Genomic DNA, 22,242 nt, shown 5'->3' with positions numbered 1-22,242 from the left:
AAATGCCGACGACAACCGAGGCGGCTGAAGATCCAGTCGCTGCCGAAGGACCCGAAATGCCGCCCCCCAAATGCTAGCACCCTAGGCGACCGCCTAGGCCGCCTAATGGGTTGCACTGGCCCTGACTTTGAATTGGTCTGTATGAGAAACCCAGTACCCAGACAACAGTACAAAATCACCTTTGTTGTAGTTCAACAAAATGTATTAAGAAAAAGAAGTCAAGAGAGTAAAAATAATGTGTGCATGTGAAATAGGGACAGTCCTGATTTTTGGGTCTTTTTCTTATATAGGCTCCTATTACCCTCCCCCCCCCACTCCTGATTTTTCACATTTGCTGTCTGGTTACCCTGCTTTGAAAGCTTGTCAGATGTTTTAGTTGAAAAGCAATTTCAATTAAAAATGCTTTTTTATCAACATGGATGAAATTTTGTTTTTTTGTTTGGGGAAAAAAAACAAACACATTTTAGTTTAATTTTTTTTTTAATTTACTGATGATAATTTCAAAACTTCAGTTGTTCACCTCTGTTTCTTCATTGCCATCCCTCACAAAAAAAAATTGCAGAAAATTTTAAACAAAAACAATTCCGTATCTCTCTCACGAAAAATGGCATTTTTCATTCAGTTCTAATAGCTAACCTCCAGATGGGATCGTTAGAATGCAAAAACACCGCAACTTGCATTTCCAGAAAGCTTCTTTCTGGTTCTTCCTTTTGACCAGCATGTCTGAGATCCAGCCTGATTTCCAGGCACTTATCACTTCCCTGTTGGATCAGGTGTCTTAGGTCATCCATCCTCCTCTTTTTACTCACAGCACTGTTACACTTTTCATGTTTCTTTGCTATGCCTAACTGGTTATAGCACCAGGCATCCCACCCTCACCCAACACGGAGCACACCTCAGTATCTCTGGAGAGAGACATGTTAGTTTGACTCTCACATCCCTTGTATGTTTTCCAAACTCATTCACTGTTGCAACTGGGGCTTTGGATGAAAAAAAAAAAAAGGTTCTTGTTTTGTCTGTAACCCTTTTATATCTTGTGTCCAAATGAGCATCTCCGTACCACTTCCTCAAGGCTGGCTGCTCTCTTTCCAGACAGTGCTATGCTTTTGCATGGTAATTGTTCTGGAGTGAAGTGTCAACCTGAACCAAGCTCCTTGTGTGCCTTGCTTCTGAGATTAAAGAGTAGTTTATATATTCTTATATTTCTCTCAATATTCTACCCTCTGGCAAATGTGAATTATTGACACATGAATGTTGATCTTTCTCAGGTATCCTTCCAGATGAGATTTTGTTGCTGTGGAAAATTTGAAGGTAATCAGACAAGGCATTTTTTAAATATGAGATGCATACATACACATTCAGAACTTGATTATATGAACAGAACACACCACTCTTCCTCTCTCACACACAATTTTTTTTTTTTAGGTGCAGTCTATTCCTGCAAAGACAAATATCCCAAGCAAAGAGTTTTCCTCATACTTGTCTAACCCACTGTATGCACAGATGCCGTTGCCTCCTACATAAAAGTTATAACTAAACTCATTACTATTGATCATATTTTAGTGAATTTAAACTTCAGCACAAATCTGTTAACTGGAATTTTACCTTTATGTATTTTTCACTTTCCTAGCGTTGAATCAACTTCTGCCTATTAAATCAACCCATGCAAAATGTGCCCCCATTTGGTGTAACTTGGTATCAGTGGGAAACCTGTTCGGTGGGTGAAATGGGAGAGAGAGAAGTGCATTAGTTCATTTCACAATGAAAGGGACAGCACTACTTCCTTTGAGAGCCTTTCTGGTAACTTTCAGCTCCAGTCTTCCTAATTTTATCCATATTTGCAGTAAAGTAAAGATATTAAGAAGAATGGTCCTTCTAGTGAGTGATTCAGCATTTATATATGACCAAATTCAGCCTGTAGTGTCAGTAGGCAAATAAATGTGAGCTGGTTCTACTATGTGCAAAATTTAAAATAAGGGTGATAGTCTAACTACTGTGGCAGAAGAAAAAAAAAAGAGACCGCCTGATCTGCAGCTGACACAGTGCAACTCAGGTTGGCTTCATACTAGAATTTAAACCAGGCCTGTGGCCCAGTCACAGGAGTCTTATTTTATCATCCAAAAATATAATTAGGAGCAATGGGATGACATTTAAATAAGGAAAATGTAGGCTGAATATCAGAAAAAAAATCTTCCTGATGCAGAGAACTGTTAGACTGATTTAGTCTCTCAAGAAATAATGGAAGCCCAATTGCTTGGGACATTTAAAACTAAGTAGGATAAGGAACAATCAATCGTGCACTGGCAGGAGGATGGGCAAGATGGCATATTAGGTTTCATTTACTTCTTTGGTTCAAATTAAGTTCTGTTGTAAGCAGGTGCTGTTTCACTGAGAACCTTGAAGGTAGCCTCAGTGGAAGGACCAAGGAGCATATGAACTTGTAAGCAGGACTGTCTTCTCACTCCCATGTGTTGAGTAGAGCAGACCAAATAATTTCAAATTATTTTTTTTTAAATGAAGGAGCTACTAAGAAGTGACCCTAAAATAAAAAAAAAGGAAAGAAAAAAAAAGAGGAATTTAAAATCCTTAGACTCAGCAACTTAAGCATGGCAGAACTGAATTACGTTATGTATGTATACCCTTAAACAGGAGAAGAAGCAGGAAGGCAAGACAAAAATCAGAATGGTTAAATGGAAAGACTCAAGAGGTCATTCAAGCCAAATAGGCATCCTGTCAGAATGAAATTCAATCCTAGTGAAGCCAAAAGAAAGGAACTGAAATGATGTTAAACAGAAAAAATATATTATGAGAATCAGGAAGGCTATGACAGAGAATTGCTTTTCAAATTCTAAGGAGATAGAAACAAATAAAACATTCTTTAAATACATAAAGAAAGGAATTATTGGGTCCACTGGACCACCCAAACATTTGCAGAGAGTGATCATGAAATGGTAGATGAATTAAAATGCATTTTAAAATTCAGATAAATATTCACAGATTTCCCATACATACACATGCTGCACACTCAGCTGTACTCTTGAGGCATACTGGTAGGTCAGTTGAAGGAAGGATGGATGGCCTGAGCTGGCCCACGTGTGCCTGTTCTGTGGATCAAGGACTTCAGTCTCCCATGAACACTGAATTAATTCTCTTAAAAAAAACCCAAAAAACTATTTAAAAAAAAAAGCTAAATTCTCCTTTTATGCCAACAATTAATACAAATTCTAATAAATAAACGATTGTTGGGTGTTTACTTTGTACTTTCATGCCCTTTCAACCCTGTTTTGATGCCCTTGTTGACTGAAGAGAGCATAGACTATAATAATTCCAAACACGTTCCCTAAGCAGAAGCCTTGGTAAGCAGCATGCTTCCACACCCCTAGGCCTACTGCTGTGTTCTTCCCTTTATTTTTGGTGCCAGCTATTCTTCTGTACTTGTCTGATGTGGGCGCTTCTACATCGTGGCTTGTGGCAAACCTTTCAGCTATGCTAGACAAACCCTTTAAAATTTGTTCTTTGACGTCAATACAGCTTTGGGGAATATTTGTTATTTTTCATGTGACTGATAGGAGGTTTCCTGATATAGCTTCTCAAAGGAGTGGGCAAGAGAAGCACAGCATGACTCCCTAGGGGACATCACCTTTGATAGTTGAAAGAAACCTTTTCATCTTGAAATTGGGCTTAGAGGGATTGTGCACCATTTTAAGCTCTGAGATCCTAAGGAGATACGCAACATCCCTCTGTAGGTTGTTGCCTGGGGAGTTTACTTTCTGAAAGTTTAGAATGAACAAATTGCAAGGTTTCACGTGAACTAAAAATATAGATTTCATGTGAACTAAACTCTTTCCCCATGAATAGTTCAGCTATTCAGGGTATTTGTGCATATTTCCGGTCATCAAGGCAATAACTTTATTTAAAACAAAAGAGAGAGAGAGAGAAGATTGTCAATATATGGATATTTTGTGCCTTTGGCTCATTTCTATTAACTATGTACAAAAGATCATTTACTGTGGAATCTATCACAATTTTCATACAGCTTTGTCAGTAACATTGTATGTATTATATTGTAAGCATGTGTGTGTGTGCTTAAGTATATCTGAATCATATATACTCTATACTGGCACAAACCAGAATGTAAAGAAAGCATATATACTTTATTTATTATTTAAAAAAAAAAGACCTAAGTGCACATGAAAAGTGCCAGACTGACACCTTGGAGATTGAAGTCCTCTGTTTAACTACCATAGTTCAGGAACACTACAGTAGTGTACCCTTCCCCACACTCCCTCAGCTATGAATTCCAAGGACCATAGGTGAAATTCTGACCTCACTAAAGAGAATTGCAAAACTCCCATTGACTTCAGTGGGGCCTGAGCAAGTAGTTCAGTTTCTTTTCCTATTCAATCTATAGCTTCCTTGAGTTTGCTAGCAGGGATGGTAGTGCCAGTTGTGATAGATCTTGTTTCTATATGTGATGTATACACCTAGGAATTGGATTCAAGATCCACTAACTTATTTCAGATGCCATCATGTGGCAGTAACTTTCAGTCACTTACTAGCTGAACTAGATTTCGACCAATGACCTGGAGTTTGAAAGCCTCTGTATTCAATTACCTTCTTCTTCCCTCCTCCTTCTCCTATTTTCTCTCTTCCTGTGCCAAATATGATCATCATGGGGAATATCCTGGAGACCATTTTTCCTCTTAAGTTAAAATAATGATCTAAAACTATTCTAAATCATGTCTTCCCCCAAATTCACAACTCTGTAAGTGCAATATTCTCCATATTTTCCTCACGAACTGACTTTTTTACATTTGGTCAGCTTTACCATTTATCAAGAGTCGCTGAGGCAAAAGATCATGACAAACTTGGTTTGAACATCATAGAAGACATTTGGGGTTGTATTGTGTTTCACTGAATCTATCCAGCCTTTAGACTAGAGATGAGTCCAAATCAAAATTCCCAATCTGCAAACCTCCAAACATTGGAAGAGTTCAGATCTGGACCTAAAAACTTTGCAGCTTAAACCCAACCCTTCAGAAGCACTAATAGCCATTGTGCTTGGAGGCTATAGATCTGATACGGTTCCCTGTGAAGTCATCAGTCTTTCTATTGACTTTATGGGGTAGTCAATTAATTGAAGAGTTCTGGTACCTCACCTGAATGTCATATTGAATAAATATAACAGAGAGGCTATTCCACTTTATTTTATAAAATCTCCTAGAACTGGAAGGGACCTTGAAAGGTCATTGAGTCCAGCCCCCTGCCTTCACTAGCAGGACTAAGTACTGATTTTTGCCTAGATCCCTAAGTGGCCTCCTCAAGGATTGAACTGGCAACCCTGGGTTTAGCAGGCCAATGCACAAACCACTAAGCTATCCCTCTCCCCAGTGTTAACTGGAAGAGGTTGTTTATTAAACATTCAGCAGTTCCTATAATGGAGAACACAGATGAAAAAGGCTTTTTGGCGGGTAGATTGCTGTAAGTGCTGTTGAAGCTTATGACCATTATAACAGAGTAGTTTGCCCTGTAGCCTAGGTCAGTGGCTCTCAACCTTTCCAGGCTACTGTACCCCTTTCAAGAGTCTTATTTGTCTTGCATACTCCCAAGTTTCATCTCACTTAAATACTACTTGCTTACAAAATCAGACATAAAAATATAAAAGTGTCACACCAAACTATTTCTGAAAAATTGCTTCTCATTTTTACCATATAATTATAAAGTAAATCAATTGGAATATAAATATTGTACTTACATTTCAGTGTATAGTATATAGAGCAGTATAAACAAGTCATTGTATGAAAGTTTTCCAACTTCACTAGTGCATTTTATGTAGCCTATTGTAAAACTAGGCAAATATTTATATGAGTTGATGTATTCTCTGGAAGTCTTCTGTATACCCCAGGGGTACATGTACCCTGGTTGAGAACCACTGGTCTGGAGATTCTGGGGCAAAGCTAACCCTGATTAGAGGCTGGGTCCCACCTGAGAAGAATCAGGTGACTCCTGACTAAAAGGAGGCAGGTTTAAGCACTGACAGAGGTCAGCTGGGGAAAAAGTTGAAAGGCGAGTCAGAATATGAAAGGAAGTTTAGAGAAAAGCTTTCCAGGCAGGGAGGTCTGGGGGAGACTTGACTAAATAGGGAAGAGATTGGAGGATGCAGAGGGGAAGTATGAAGCCTTGAGGTAGGAAGTGGCCTAGGAAAAACTGCAGCACAGGTAAAGGGTGGCGATCCAGCTGTTCTGTCTGGGCCCTGGACTGGAATCTAGAGTTATGGGTGGGACTGGGTTCCTCTACTGGCTCCAGTGTGTGGGGTTATAGGCTGAGGAACAGCCCCAGAGAGGGCAGAAAGATTGCTTTTGTATTAAGAGACTTTGGGGGCTTTTCAGTTTAGACAGCTGTGACCTTGAAGGGGGTGGCTTTCAGAAAGTGACCTAGCTGGTAGTTTGAGTTACTAGCAGAGAAACCACCACAGTGCTGGAGTGATAGTGGGCAGGGGATGCTAGCCCTACAAAAGAGATGAGATGCTGCCCCTTGCTAGGAGGCAGCACCTAGTGATGAGTGGACTCTGTTATAGCTGTAATAGCTGAACCCTCAAGGTGGCAGAGGAGAAATTAATAAAATATTTTAAAATGTGGAATTGACTGCCACATATGGAAGATATGATGAATAATGATGTAATTACATGAGCAGTGCAACAGAAGCAGCTGCTGTTGGAGAAAAGCGACAAACGGAGGGAAATGGATTATTAATGAGAGAGGGAGGTAGTCTAGAGAAGGCTACACCAAAGAGAAGCAGGGGAAGATAAGGAATGATAGGCCAAGCAAATGGTGGCTGGACCCTTTAAAGTGTGGGCCACAGAGTTTCCTCAAAGGTTTTCTGAAAGTGGGGGCAAGTCACCAAAACCTACATGTGTTTTGTGAGAGATGATGTTAGGAAATACGTGGCCAACTAGGACTCCACAGTTGTCACTGTGATCATTGGGAACTGCACGGAAGTGGTGGAGATAGAACTCGGGTCTTGCTGCTCCAAAAGTACAAAGGCCTAAAACTTGAGCTAAAAGCAAATATCCATTAGTTGTTAGCAATTCAGGGGTGACAATAAACAGTTGAACAGTTCTAATTCTATCTATTAGAGGGAAATGATACACAAGCCCAAACATCAGGGTCACTACAGAACTATGTGTTTGGAAGCTTTAACTTTTTTTTAAGTTAAAAGTGAGAAGAGGTTTTCCAGGCTAGGAATGCCTGGGTGTGAAGAATATTAAAGGTTGTAGCTGTGCCAAGCTTTAATGGTTTTGAGGAGATTGTAATGGTCAACGCAACTGAAAAGTTGCAGTGCAAGCAGTAAGTGATGCTTCATGCAGACAAACTACTTTCTCAAAATGACCTTAAGGAGGGATGACCCATACATTAATCAGGTTGTCCTGTTAGGAGGAATCAGAGTTATACCCCAGTTTTTTTCCTACCTATCTTTCCAAATGAATGTGTCCAAATTTTTTGAGGAATCAACAACTCAGTAATGCTAATTGGTTTAATTTCAATTTAGATTTAGTGTTCCAGACTGGCAGCCCAGGAGACTGCAGTCTTCTATTCACACAACAGGTGCTGCAAGCCTGCATAGGTTACAACAGAGCAAGCTTACACACACACACTGCCTCTTGGTGCCCACCCAAATGCCTGGACCCAGGCCCTGCAGAAACCCTGCTTCTGTGAGTGCAAGGACATGTCAGAGTCAGTTCTTGGAGACACTGCTGAGAACACCAACAAAGATATCAGTTTGGGCTAGTTGTGGTGTAGGTTTATTTTGTGATGTGGTTACTCATCCAAGGGGGATTCAACAGGTGACCACACCCATTTCACTCAACAGCCAAAAGGATCATTAGCATTGTTATTAATCCTATAAGCAGAATTCAGTAGCCTGAATGGCCAGTTAGAATTTTTCAGAACTTGGCTGCAGATAAATCACAATAATTTCTTTTTCTTTTCTTTTTTTTTTTAATGTATTTAGTATCTTATAGAGTATCCTCTAATTCAGTCTTTTGAACTCGGCTGTAGAACTGTTGCTCCCTAACACTGGGATAATGAGCAACCCCACTATGGTGACAGCTGCTTCTGTCTGGTTCTGTCTTTCTAGAGCTACATAAGCACGAAGTGCAGTGACATCATGCTCCCTATGGTGTTAATTATTAGCTGCTAAAAATAGCAGCAAACAGAATAGAAAAATCAAATGTCTGTTTAAATCGCTGATAGAATGGGAAGGTAAAGAGACAGAGGTGAGCAGAAGAGCTTTTGATTTTAAATCCAAGCCCAGCAACATCAGGATGCAATCGTGGTAAATAGAGTTTTAGGATGCATGAATTAAAAAAAAAATGTTAGGGCCAAGTCCAGAATTTTAATGATATGTGAATGTTTATTTGTGTGTTTGTGTGTTGCCAATTGCCTAGGCTGCGTGATCAGAATAGTCTGCTTTGAGGTTTATTTATGAAGTTATAACTAGGGGATTTATAGAATTATAACAATTTCATTGTTAATGCCAATATAATAGAGATTCCATGCAAACAGAACTAAAAGTAATGCAATATCAATGTTGTGAAATCATGTATTCAGATGTTAAGAAATTAGAACTTGAATTATCAAATACAGTACAAATTGATGCTTTTTATGCAGCTTTAAAGAGGAGAGGTACAGTACATACAGTCTCAGGCCATGATTCAGGAAAATGCTGAAGCCTGTTCCTAAGTGCTTTGCTGAATCAGGGCCCTCGATATGTTACGCTTTAAGTCTCAATGAGAGAGAGACAAGTTTGAGGAAAATTAAATGAGTAATCTTAACTTTAAATACCTGAGGATTTGAGACAGTCCCAGGAATTAGGTTCTCAAGTTTTAAGACTATCCCAGTGTTGTAATGGCCCAAACTAAAGCAACATCAGGTTTGATATGGACTTGGGATGGTAAAAAATTTCAGGTGGCACAATGCTCTAGACTGCTCCAGCTTCCGTTGATCTGAGAACAATGTTTCAACTTGCATACTCTAAGGACATGTCTACGCTTACAGCATTTGTGGTAAAGACTCTGTTAGAGGGAGAAGCTCTCCCACCAACAGCACTGTGCGCACTAGCACTTATGTCGGTATAACTTATGTTTCTCAGCGGGTGGAATATTCACACCCCTAAGTGACATAAGATTTGAACGTTCCAGCCTATACCTTTAAGAACTAATGCGCTACAAACTTTGCTGATACTGCCTTGCTGTGTGGCACTATACTTCTCTGACCCTTAGGGTACATCTGTACAGCAAAAACCAAAAAATCATGGCAGTGAGTCTCTGAGCCTGGGTCAACTGACTCAGGCTTTTGGGCTAAAAATAACAGTGTAGAAGTTTGGACTTGGGCTGGAGCCTGGGCTACGAGATGCCTCCTCTGGGGTTGCTGGGTTTCTCCAGCCCAGACAGGAACATCTACGGTGTTATTTTTAGCCCTGTAGTGCAAGCCCAAGTCAGCTGACCTGAGCTCTGAGACCTACTGCCATGGGTTGTCTGTCTTTTTTTGCAGTGGAGATATGCCCTTGGTCTCCATCAGAAAAATGAAGTAGCATTGTAACTAACCCCACTGCAAATTGTGGCTGTGAGTGTTGTGGGACACCAGTCCCTAGATGTTTGGTAGCATGCTGGGTGTATGACACATGCCGAGCCAATTCTTGCAGATGCTCTGATGACTAGGCCCTTTAAGGCTCTAACCCTTAGGGGGAGGGGAGCGTTCCCACAAGCACTCAGTCGCAATAACAAAGGATTGCTTTATTGGGGTTGCCCAAAATAACAGTTCAATTGCTCTGGTTACAGTAACAATGTCACAAACAAAAGACAAACTAGCAGCTCCTAACGCAGCCCATAAGGGCAAGGCATAAGTTGAAGCTAGTGCCAAGGATACTCTAGGCCCTGCCTCTTCCAGAGGCAGTCACACGCAGATGGGCAGATCCTGGATCCTCAGTCTTTCTGTCTGTCTTGTTCAAATCCATCCATGCAGCCCCTTGTTTGCCGACCTTCCCAAGTATCCACCTGTCACACAGCTACTGCTGGCTCCCTTGTTCCCAGGCTGCTACCTCAGGGCTGCTGATCCTACTGTCGGGAGGGAGCCAGAGGCGCTCATCCCTTCAATTTTTTTAAATGTAATGTTCTAGCCCTTATAGCTGCCAATGTGAATCAATACAGGGCTCTCTTACTAAATCTGAAAACAGACCAAGAAAAATGATGGATCAAATTTCTACCCATTGGGGATGGTTAGGGTGCAAAGCACATGTTTAGTGAGGGATTTCCTCTCCCTCCCTTTCATGTTAGGGGGTGGGCATTTAGTTTAGGTGAGGAGCTCTGGAAAATAGCTTTTTCCAACCCACTGGTGTGGGGGGGGACTATGATAGTATGAAAAGGAGGTGGGGGAGAAACGTTTTACAAAATAAAATACACTTGGAGCATGTAGCTAGTTTTTATTTATTTATTTTTTAGAAAGAGCCCATCATATGATGGGTTTTTCCAGCAGCATCTCCCTGAAGGCTTCACACTGCCGTCTTCTAGCACACAGCACTGCAGACAATGCAGCAACGCCCTTATTCTCTACTAGGCAAAGATTTTTTTTTTTCATTACATTGACTTCATCATTCACAAGCTGCAACAATTTCACAGCATCTCATATCTTTATCTTACTTCCAACAAAAAATACTTTCTCTCAGTTTAGTGGACATTATCAGGGATTAGAACATGTGCACTTACACAAACAGGTGAGGTTTTTTTGGCTGATTTCTCTCTGGCTGCTTAACACTTTCACTGATGGCTGGATACTGGTAATAATGGTGGTAGAACACCATTAGAAGCATTCCTATTCCATTGGAACTCTGGCATAGCGATGGTAATGTAGTGTAAATGTATGGCATCACTGGAGCCAGATTCTGTCCCTGGTGCCTGGAATGTTAAAGAGCTATGCAAAATACTCTCAACAGGAGGTAGAACTATCTAGAACTCGGGCTTTAGTTTTTCTGAACACTTTTTTTCAGTTTTTTGTGTGGAAAATTGACCAGTTTATCAGTGAAAGTGAACTAAATTCTAAGCAGAAATTATGTAGAAATTTTAAAGTTTGAAATCTGAATATAGTGATTGTGAACGTAGTGATTTTTCCTGAATTTTGTAGGAAAGCTAAACCTGAGAGGCACAAGTCACCTAAAACCAAATGACAAAAAAATAAAAAACTTGAGTTAAATGTTTGTGGAAGAACATTCACTGGTTTCACACAGCACTAGTGAAACCACAGTGAAGTTATTAACAAGTCGACTGACCATCTTTCCTGTAGCATAACAAGAGCTAATGGCTGGAAGTTAAAGCAAGACAAACTCAAACTGGGAATAAAGCACAAATATTTAACAATAAGGATAATGAATCATTGGAACATCTTGCCAAGGAATGTGGTAGTCTCCATTGAACACAATCTCTAAATCAAGATTGTAAATCTTTCTAAAAGATATTGTCTGGTTCAGCAACAAGTTATTTGGCTTGATTCTGGAACCCCTCAGTGAAAATCTTGTGTCTGCTATTTTTTCATATGATTTTTCAGTGTGCTGTAGAAATTAGTCAAGTCTTGGCTCCTTCACTGATACTGGCTGAAACAACGATTTAACAGGATGAAAAATGTCATTTTAAAAAAAGCTGATTCCTGGGCTCATAGCCAGGATTTGTGGATCAGGATCCTGAAAACCTTAGTTACTGAAGTAGTTCTGTTGTAGTCAGTGAGTCTATGCATGTGAGTAAAGACCCCAGGATTGGATCTACTGCCCTGTGTTGCATCTGGCTTTTATATAAGATGTAAATTTAATACATGAAATTCCCTAGAATGCAAGGCTAATATTTTCAGACTATGGTAGCAAAACTGAAGTGAATGGGAGCAGCTGGCGCTCAGCAACTCTTGATATTGGGCCACTAGGAATGTTAGGTGCCCTAAATATAGACCTAAGTGCCTAACTCTAGAGCAGAGGTGGGCAAACTATGGTCCACGGGACCGTCCTGCCTGGCCCTTGAGCTGGGGAGGCTAGCCCCTGGCCCCTCCCCCACTGTCCCACCTGCCCGCTGTTGCGCAGGGGCTGTGTGCTCCTGCCAGGCGGAGCGGCACCCAGACCTGCTCTGAGCAGTATGGTAAGGGGGCTGGGGGGTCGGATAAGGGGCAGGGGGAAGACGGGGTGGTTGGATGGGGCTGAGGTTCTAGGGGGTGGTCAGGGAACGTGTGTGTGGGGGGGCTGGATAAGCATGGGTGTCTCAGGGCAAGGGTGTGGACAGGGGTCGGGGATGGGGAATGGGGGGGTTGGATAGGCATGGGGTCCCGGGGGGCCTGTCAGGGGGCTGGGGTGTGGACAGGGGTCGGGGCAGTCAGGGGACTGGGAGCAGGGGGCTGGGATGAGGTGGGGGGGTCCTGGGAGGGGGTGGTTAGGAGACAAGGAGGGGGGGTTGGATGGGTCAGGGGTTCTGAGGGGGGCAGTCAGGGGGCAGGAAGTGGGAGGGGGTGGATAGGGGGCGGGGGCCAGGCTGTTTTGGGAGGCACAGCCTTCCCTACCTGGCCTTCCATACAGTTTTGCAACCCCAGTGTGGCCCTTGGGCCAAAAACTTTGCCCACCCCTGCTTTAGAGACTTATATTTGAAATGTTGGCCCAAATGTATCCATACAGATATATATCATTCTGGTGTTAGTTTGCCAGAGTTAGCAATTATTTCAACAGTATGCCAACACAGCAAAGAAATGAACAATTCTCATGTATTTTTCAAGAGACACTTTCATTCAGTGTCCTCTGTAAAAGTGTCTACAGCCACAACTACCAGCCTGGCAGGAAAGGGTGTTGCTTTTCTTTTAGTTAACTTAACTTCCTTCCTCTCTAAACTTCCTTTTTGTAAAGATGAAACCTAGCAATGGAGTGTTTGTCTGTAGTCCTCCTCTTTCCTGTAAGCCCGGAGAACCCTGTTAAACAAACAAACTTGTAAGATGCTGATCCTGCAGCTTCATGGCTTCAGTGGGAGTTTTGCTTCACGTGTAAGGACCAGAGGATCCGGCTCTGAGAGAATATATTGTGAGGCACATAGAGACAAGAAGCAAGTGGGATTTGGACTATTAAAACAAAGCATGTTTTGCTTTCCAAGCTGCACTATTTAAGAACACTGGGAAATGTGCATGAGTCTGACAGACTATAGAAGTAATGACTCTGGCTCAGGCCCTGAGTCTGACAAAGAGAAGGCTTGATCCAAGTGAAGGCTTCCTGGAAGCTGCCAATTCTCTTGCCTGCCTAAGAGAGGAGAATATTTCCTGGGGCACAGGTGAATCCAGTCCTTCATCTTTCAATCTGTTTATAAACGTTAACTCACAGAGATGTTATTAAGGAAGTTAATTAATTTCCCCTTGATTTCAGAGGGGAAACTGAGAAACAGACATTAAAAAATTGATCATTGGTCACAGAAGTTGTCGGTTCCTGGTTGCCGACCTAGAGAAAGATTCAGAGATGAGTTTGTGCCCAGAATAAACTAAAAGCACAAGAGTATGGGGGACCTCTGTGCAGAGACGCTCTCTATACCTTATGAATTTACAATATTGGGCAGAGGAAAAAGCTAATAGTAAGAGTGCCATGTTAAATGACAGCTCAGGACTGTTGGCTGAGGCCTTGGGTTTTTTTGTTTTGAGTGGGGTCAAGGTCATCACTCACATAATTTACTGCTTATATCATAAAGGACTTAATTGAAATTCTCAAGCACTTGGGAAAATCTTCCCCTTATACTGAGAATACTTCACTCGGTTCATCTGACCATCTATGCTACTCTAAGATTGTATGTAGGACTGACTTCTTCAGAAGTGTTGCAGAGTAGCAGTTTTCAATGCACATTGATATTTTGCCAGTCACGTGCAATGAGGGAACATCCTCCCATTGATTTTAACTATTTGACCATGAAAGAAGACAAACAATAACTGCACTGTGTCCTGCAGGAGACAGATACAAACTAGTAGGGATATTTTCCTTGCACGGTGCTGCAGGGTCTTAGCCACCAGTTAAGGCACTGCTAGATTGTCACATAGGCCTTGTAAGTGGAATTTAATCAGGACTGTAAAACAGTGGAACTCTCTACAGAAAACGTAATTGATGTTTGTCATAACTTGGCGATGTTGGACATGTAGCAGGATCTGAAGTGAAATCATCCTATAAAAAAGTGAATACCCAATATCAGTTCAACAATCAGTATTGCAGATAGTTAACTTGATTCTGTCTCAAATGCCTACTAGTGATTTATCTTTGTGGTGATTTGGCAATGATGGGTTATTTGGGAGTAATTAATTATGTTAAGGTAGAGTTACTTATAAAACACAAGATCAAAAATCCATGTATTTGTGGATGCGTTTAGGATGCTCCATGACAGAAAATGACCTGCCATCCATTCGCCACCATTAAAATGCTGAATGTGAGGCCCAGCTGGTATCACCTGTCTGCAGAGTGCACAGGGAGAGAGGCAGTCTCCTGCACAGGCGGTCCCACTCCATGTAACTCTTTATTGAGCTACTCTGAATGACATCAAGAGGCAGATGGGAAGCTACTATGGCATACAGCTCACATAACTTAAAACAATCAGCATATGATTAAAACCACAAAAAGCCAGGAGATGCAGAGCTAAGAAACACGTTCTCCCTTCTAAAGAAAGGAGGGGGGAAAAAGGAAGATTTTGCTTCCTGTTGCTTCACTGAGGAAAGGGTGAAGAGAGTCCTACTCTTTGTAGAATCAGGGCTGCTCATTAAGGAGACCATCAGAGACCATCAGTGCAGTTGTCCTGGCCTGGGCTCAAGGGGTGGGACTATGCCTGGTGACCTCATGTAATGGAAATGTGCAGAGAGCAACCAGCAGGAGGTGCTGTCTGAGGACACTGGGAGACCAAACAGCAGAACCAGCTCTTGGCAAAGAAAACTGAAAACCCTCAGTTAACTCGAGACTTCTAGATCTGCTAAGAAAATGGATGGAAAGCAAAAATGAGGAACAGGGGTAGAGAAAAGGGGACTGGAACTAATGGGAGAAAGCAGGGAAGGGAGGAGTGGGGGAAAAATTAAGGAAGGGGCTTCTGGGAAATTGGAATCTCCATAGCGGGGTGGAGAGGCTTTCTGGGACTGGGCCCCAGAGTTGACAGCTGGTGGCTTGATTCTATATGTTATCTTGGGGCCTGATTCTGCTCACTAGTCTTGCCTGGGGAGGTAAATGCCACTGACTTAAATGAAGTTACTCCAGATTAACATTGGTGTGAGAGGAGAATCAAGTCCGTAGGGCCTACCTGTACAGGCAAAATGATTGTGCTGGGTGACTGTTCTAGTACAACAGTGCCCTGACTGTGTTACAATGCCACATTACCACCCTTTGTCTAATGACATTTGTATGGATTTCTGATCTTCTATTATAGGTCACTAACCAGAATGGACTAGGAAGAATATAAGATAGGGCCATTAGCTTACCCCTCTCTCTCAGGCATCAAGGGAATGACTAAGAGTGGCGAGGTGTGCACATAAGCCAAGGCTCTATGATGTCTTTGACTTTGGTTGTACTCTTTATTGTTAATTCTTGTAGCTGGAATAATGGAGAGATCGATGAGGGTATTGTGCCTGGGCTACTGCTCAGGTTCCTAGCTTCCTGCTTGGATGAGAACAAGCAACAATTCTGGGCAGTAGCCAAATACTCCTTTCACTGTCAAAGCCCCACACTGCAGTTGTAACTGGGTAAGGTGAGCAAGTTTAAATATACATTTTTCTCTAACATCATCTCTGCTCCCACTGAAATTAATGGCAAAGGTCCTTGATGAGGTAGGATCAAACCTAATGTTCTTCACTTCAGTGAGGCAAACAGCCAACCAAATCCTGCTCTTAGTGGAGTTGTTCTGGATTTAAACCAGTGTAACTGAGTTGAATTTGATCTGGCATCTTAAAATTGAAATTTTGTTTGACTGAAAACACTACATTAATCATTTTAACAGTTCTAAGGAGAAAATATGCTGTTGTATTGACCTTGGAAATGTCATGAAATATGGTAAATATTAAGTTTCCCTGCTAAATGGGAAGATTAGAAGTGCTGTCCTTTAGTGCTTCATATGGTAATCAAGTTGTCAGGAAAAAAGCATTTTTTTTAACATAGCTGTCAAGCTGATGGGATTTAAAAGGAAAAGATTTTCAGCTACTCAGAATTTAAAAGAGATTAAGAAGCTCCAGTTTTAACAGCCCACCACAGATGAAGACTCCATATTTTCAGTTTACCTCTCCTCTGACTTTCTTCACCCATGGCCATATAGTCCCAGTCACTGCTGGCTCTGCTATCTAATAGTTAATTTAGAGGGCAGTTACCTGCCCCAAGATGATACTGAACATCTAATGGATGCCAATTACTAGGTAGCTGTCTGCAACAAAGAGGGAATTGATGCTTCTGTGAATGTTTGGGTATATTAAAAATATTTCCGCTTAAAACATTCTTATGTTTATAGTACCCACCAAGTGAAGAGAGCAACTGACTCTGGCAATTTATCAATTGGAATTTTTTCAATGGGCATCAGTGAATGCTTCTGTAAATAGATTATGGATGTGCTGGCAGAACCATTAAGCTTTGCCGTAAAATATATACCTAGTATGTACCACACTTTAGACAACATTTTATAACGTCATTGGTTTCTGATCACTCATCTTTGTCTGTTACTCACTCTCCATCATTAAGAAGCTTTAATTTTCAATTGAGCTTTTATCCTGCTTGGAAATCTTGACTTTTATTTTTCTTATTACATCTGCCAAGATTATTTGGACTGCTAGGCAAAGGCACCATGGCTGTGTTTAGCGAGTTGGATGTGGTCAGGTTGAGGTGGGCCAATGCAGGAAGCAACAAGCCAAAAAGTCACAAAAATCAAACTTCTCGATTGTCCCTGAATCAGAACCTGGATCCCTCTCCATGACCAAGGAAATGCACATTCAGCACAAGTAGGGTGAAGGGTGGGCAGGTGCTCCCATGGCAACTGAGAGAAACCTGAGTGAAAAATTCCTCTACTTTGCCAACATTATGGGGATTTGAATGTCTCAGAGGCATTGGTAATAGTTTATAGAACCCTGCTCCTCTCTGGAATGATGCCCATCCAGCCTGGGTCATATATAGTGACTATAACCTGTTACCATGTTAAGGCTGTTTGGTGGATTATGTGAAGTATGCTTGATGGCCTCACTCCATTTCCTAGTGCATGCATATTCACAGTACAAAAATGCCACTACAGTTGGCTCTAATTGACTTTCTTTTTTGCAGTCTTAGCTCAGAGCCAAGGTGACTGACTGGTTCAAAGAGGTTCCTTCAGGTCAAGGTTGAGACACAATGTTGAGCAGGGCCGGCTCTAGGTTTTTTGCTGCCCCAACAAAAAAATTTGCCACCTCAAGCTCAGGTGGGGCTGGGGCTCACAGGCGGCGCTGGAAGTGGAGGGAGTGAGGTCACCTTCTCCTAGCGCCTGCAGGGGCTTTAACCGCTCCCCTGCCTGGCCATGCAGAGAAGCCCCAATATAAGGGGGGAGGGATAGCTCAGTGGTTTGAGCATTGGCCTGCTAAACCCAGGGTTGTGAGTTCAATCCTTGAGGGGGCCACTTAGGGATCTGGGGCAAAAATCAGTATTTGGTCCTGCTAGTGAAGGCAGGGGGCTGGACTCAATGATCTTTCAAAGTCCCTTCTAGTTCTAGGAGATGGGTATATCTCCTATTATTATTATAAGGGGTGGCACAAGGCACCGCAGCAGCCAGTGGGCAGATGAGGTGGCACAGCCCCAGCTCCCTGGCAGGACTCACCCTCTCCTCCCCAGGTAGCAGCTGGGCCCTGGTAGCTCAGCATCCCAGGGCTGGGGCTTCCCCTTCCCGCTGCGGCCGGGGGCGTGGTGCTCTCGCCCCATCTAAGTGGCGCAGCTCTGAGAGCGCAATTGCCCTGACAAAAAAAAATGGCTGGAATGCCACCCCTGGAAATGTGCCGCCCCAAGCGCGTGCTTGCTTTGCTGGTACCTAGAACCGGTCCTGATGTTGAGGGTGTTTGTGGGAAGCTTAAGCTGCTGCTGCCGCTGCGCATGCTCTGTCTGTTCTGGACTAAAAGCTGTGGTGAGGGCTGGCAGCCAGGCCTGCGGCCAGGTGCTACTTCACTCCTGGCTTTGCCCCCAATCTCAGCCCTGTGCCAGGAATGGAGCCACGGCTGGGGGCCTGGTGCGGGGTCAGGAGCGAAGCCAGGTGTGGGGCTAGGAGCTGGGAACGCAACAGGGGGCTGGAATGGAGCAGAGGGGGCCTGGGTGATGCTCCCTCTCTGCCCCCGTGGGGGCTGGCCCAGGCCCCTGCCACACACCCCTGGATAGTTCTCTATGCCCCCGGGGTGGGGTGCCCCACACTTTGGGGACCTCTGGATTAAAAGCTAGAAAGTGCTGTTCAGAAGAAAATCAAATACTAATAAAACTCCTTTTCAGTATTGGTAGTATAGCTTATTAAAATTGAAAGATTAATTTTTTTAAATTTCTGTGTAATATTTTTGCTGTTTTACTTTTTGCATTTCATTCTTTCAGAGACTGAACAAGATTGGTCACTTTCACGTTTCTTATACTCAGTTTCAAATGTTTTGTTTCTGATGCACCCTATCATGACTAGTGCAATGTTATGTTATGTAGTATATTTAGTTTCAAGAGCAGGGGAGGCAGGTGACCTGGATTTGATTTCAGGCAGCTCTGCCATGGATTCACTGGGTCACCCTTGGCAAGTCACTTACAGAACTTTGTTCCTCACTGTCCCGTGTGTAAAATGTGGATTATGAAAGGTATTCACCATTGTAAACAGTTTGAGATCTTTGAATAAACAGCACTGTGTATGTGCAAGTATTATTTAAGTTCAACCCTGTTTTACAATTACATTCTACAAACTATTTCATTTGTTCTTTAAATCCTATATCATTTGACTAGAATGTGAGACCCCACCTCTTTATACCCCTCTTAAAATAATCCCTAAATGTTGGGTCCTAACTGTTGTACAAGTCCAGGCTTCTTTGAGGATCTCTGAACCTCTAGTTTATCAGAGTTTCAAAAAGATCTAGGTGACATCCAGCCCATTTAATGGACAGCATATGCATTTACTTTGGCTAAAAGCTAAAGGGAAACCATTAAGAAGTAAACGTAGACCAGCACTGCAAAATGGGTCGTCCTCCCACCCTGACCTGCTTTTCCCAGATGACTCCTTGTAAAGGACTTGATCACCTAATTGAGGGCACTGTAGTGAATTCATTTTCATTGCTTACAGCCTGCTTTTAAATCTGTCTCAGATCACATTTGAAATGATGTATTAGTGCAATCTAGGCCACAATGTTATTTTCAACATCCCTAATTCATTGTGACTGGCAGCCTTACCCTCAGGAAGGATCAGGGCCATAGGAACAAGGTTGATATTGTTCAAAGCTGAGTGTCAGTGGCAGAGCATGTTGAAAAGTTTGCTAAGACCAGCCTTTGTTTCTCTCTAGCCCTGGAAGAATTAGCCTCTGGTATTGGACTTTCTCATTCATGAATCCTAAAATTCAACCCTTGTACCAAAAATCCTTTCAATTAAGAGAAATAAAATCTCTTCAGTGGCAAAACCTGAATTGCTATACTAGCCTGAATAATGAACCCTGTAGTTCAGTAGTGTCTTTTACACTTACTAATAACTGGATACCTCAGAGGAATCAAAACACTTCTATAATGCATCTGTTATACAGTAGTGTGCCATAGGGAAAATGTCTTCCCAAGCCCAGCTAGAGATTAGTTTCTATCCCAAAGCATGAGGATTCATAGCTTTTTGTCATTGTTATCCTAGTTAATGCAACTACTCCTGCTGTTCTCATTCATTTAAATGGCTAACTTCTTTTTTAATCTCACTAAATCATATTTGTCTCTATATCATCTTGTAGCTTGGAGTTCCACAGGCTAAACATAAATCACATTTAGTTTGTGCAAGAAATAGGGTTTTGGATGTGTAAATTTGTTCATTTGTGTTCTGTGATGATAGTTTACAAATTTATATGCTCATAAAGAATTGATATTTTCTAAAGTATTGGCCAGTAGCTAAATTAAACAATCTTCCATTTAAAAAAATGTAGAATATACCTTGATGTATTTTTACTGTGCTTGGACAACAGTTGTTGGTAGTACTGTAATTTCTAAACATTACAAGCATGCTGCTCTACATGCTTCTACCATTTCAAGTGGAAGAAGATGGGAAGCCAATTGAAATGTACACAGCCAAAGCCTATTGCTTGCGCAAACTAAACGTGATATATAAACACGGTGTCAACATTTTAAGTAATAAATTTCTCCTCTTCACCTTCATGGTACTCCATAATTCTACACCCTCTGATAACTCTGTCCATGTCAATTCCTGCACTACCCCTTCTATGGGAGTTTTTCCTAGTGGATAAAGCACTGGACTGGGACTCAGGAGGCCTTGATTTTATTCCCAGATCTGCCACTAGTCTGCTGAGTAAGTCATTTCACCTCCAAATGCTTCCGTTTCGCTATGTGTATAATGGGGATCCTTTTGTGAAATGCTTTGAGATCTATTGATAAAAAATGCCATATAAGAACTAGGTGATATTATTATTACTGTCTGTTTATTACCTCTGCTTTAAGTGTTTCATGATTGTCTGCATTGTCTTCTTCATTCATTTCACCCCATATGCCCAGAACAGAATTTTCCATTAACATATATTATGCCCCCTCTTCTTTAAGAAGCACCCAAGAACTCACCTGAAATGATCACCCACTGCTCTGTGTTGATGGATGTGGTTCTTGTTTGCACAATATTGTACTCACTCATGCCTACAGTCTGCAAAATCCTTGGAATAGGGATCCTGTTGGGCATATGGTAATATGCCCTAAAGACAAGTAATACACAGAAATTGCTATTAATAATTGGGAATAGATTTGCAAGCCTGAAAAAGTGGAGCCCCTGTGTGGTACCCCAAGATCCCTGAGGGCATCTTCAGGATTCGTAGGCCAGACTCTCATAATCTTCCATGTGTGTATTAAACCCAAATTCCTATCTGGAGACAAGAATCCAAAGGAAAATCCACAAAGAGAACTTCAGAATCAATTTTGTGAACTAGCAAGTTATATTCAAAATGGGAGGCCCAGTAATAATCACTCTGTGCTGCTGCTCATCTACGTTCTCTGAAGAGAGCAAAGTTAGTCAAATGGCTTTTTTGTTTGTTTGTTTTGGTAGCTGCTCTTTGAGCATTTTCCATATTTGCATCAGTCCTATACCTTTGTCACACAGAACTACCTGCAGAACAAAGATTTTATAATATTCTCACAGCTTCCTTCCTTCCACTCAAGTGGCACTGCAATGGTTGCTCAGTTGTTCTCCTCACCTGGCTCCCTCCGGAGAGTCTGGAGTCAAGACTCCAAGACCTAACTGCAGAGTGAACTGACTTGATTGCATAATCAGTGATTACACTGGACCTCAAAAGCCAATCAGTTTGTTTCTCACCTTCCATTCCAGCCACTGATTCTTCAGATTTCAAGTGATAGTTTCCTTGTTTTAGTCTTTTACTTTTATTACATTTTCTCTGCCTTGATTTTTCTATTATAAATCATAAGGATTTAAAGGTGCCTGAAAGACGCTGTATTGACAGCCCTGGAAACCAAAGCCTGGTGTTTCTTAACAGAACAGGTTCAGCTGATAAAGCACAGAAAGTGCTCTCTTCCCCCACCAGCCTGACTAAACCCTGACCTAGAGTCTTCCTTTGTGGGGGTGGGAGGAATGTGGTCCCCATGGCCATTCCATCTTTAATTTCTGCTGAGGCTGACAACAAGGATGCCAGTTAACAGTTGTTGGTAGTGTCTCTTGTGATGCTGGTTGGACCCTTGTCTGTTAAGAATTAGACAGAGACCACAGATGCATTTAATGTAAGACACTGCCTTGTCTGGTGGAAGATCACCATTACCGGGTACTGTGAAAGGTCACCTATAGACAAGCAGAGCTGCTGACAGAATAGTAAAAGCTCTGTCTTGCTTCAGTTGCACTGCTGAACCACTGAAGTGTTCTGGAAATAAATCCATGTGAGACAGAAGAAAGAATAAAAACCAGAGCACGAGGATAAAGAGAGAGTATGTTTAGGAGGAAACAGGCAAACGTGGAAGCAAAGCCTGAAGGTATAGCATGTGCTTTCTTGTATGGTAGCAAAGGTG

At 42.0% G+C, this 22,242-nt stretch overlaps 1 protein-coding gene and 1 long non-coding RNA gene across 3 annotated transcripts in view; one reads left to right on the top strand and one right to left on the bottom strand.

Annotated features, from left to right (window-relative positions):
• GNB4 (G protein subunit beta 4) overlaps positions 1-22,242 on the top strand; it is a 119,586-nt gene that overhangs the window by 31,242 nt on the left and 66,102 nt on the right. The window lies entirely within an intron of this gene.
• On the bottom strand, positions 521-10,977 carry LOC123377237. Of its 2 annotated transcripts, none has more exons than XR_006582140.1 (4): positions 10,763-10,977; positions 3,013-3,150; positions 1,606-1,710; positions 521-1,294 (listed from the first exon to the last, which is right to left on the bottom strand). It is a non-coding gene; the product is annotated as an uncharacterized LOC123377237 (long non-coding RNA). The 2 variants fall into 2 exon arrangements; XR_006582141.1 differs by lacking the exon at positions 10,763-10,977 and adding an exon at positions 5,756-5,875.

This window comes from Mauremys mutica, chromosome 9, assembly GCF_020497125.1.
Source record: "Mauremys mutica isolate MM-2020 ecotype Southern chromosome 9, ASM2049712v1, whole genome shotgun sequence".
Taxonomy (NCBI): domain Eukaryota; kingdom Metazoa; phylum Chordata; order Testudines; family Geoemydidae; genus Mauremys; species Mauremys mutica.
This window is presented reverse-complemented; position numbering and strand designations above follow the sequence as displayed.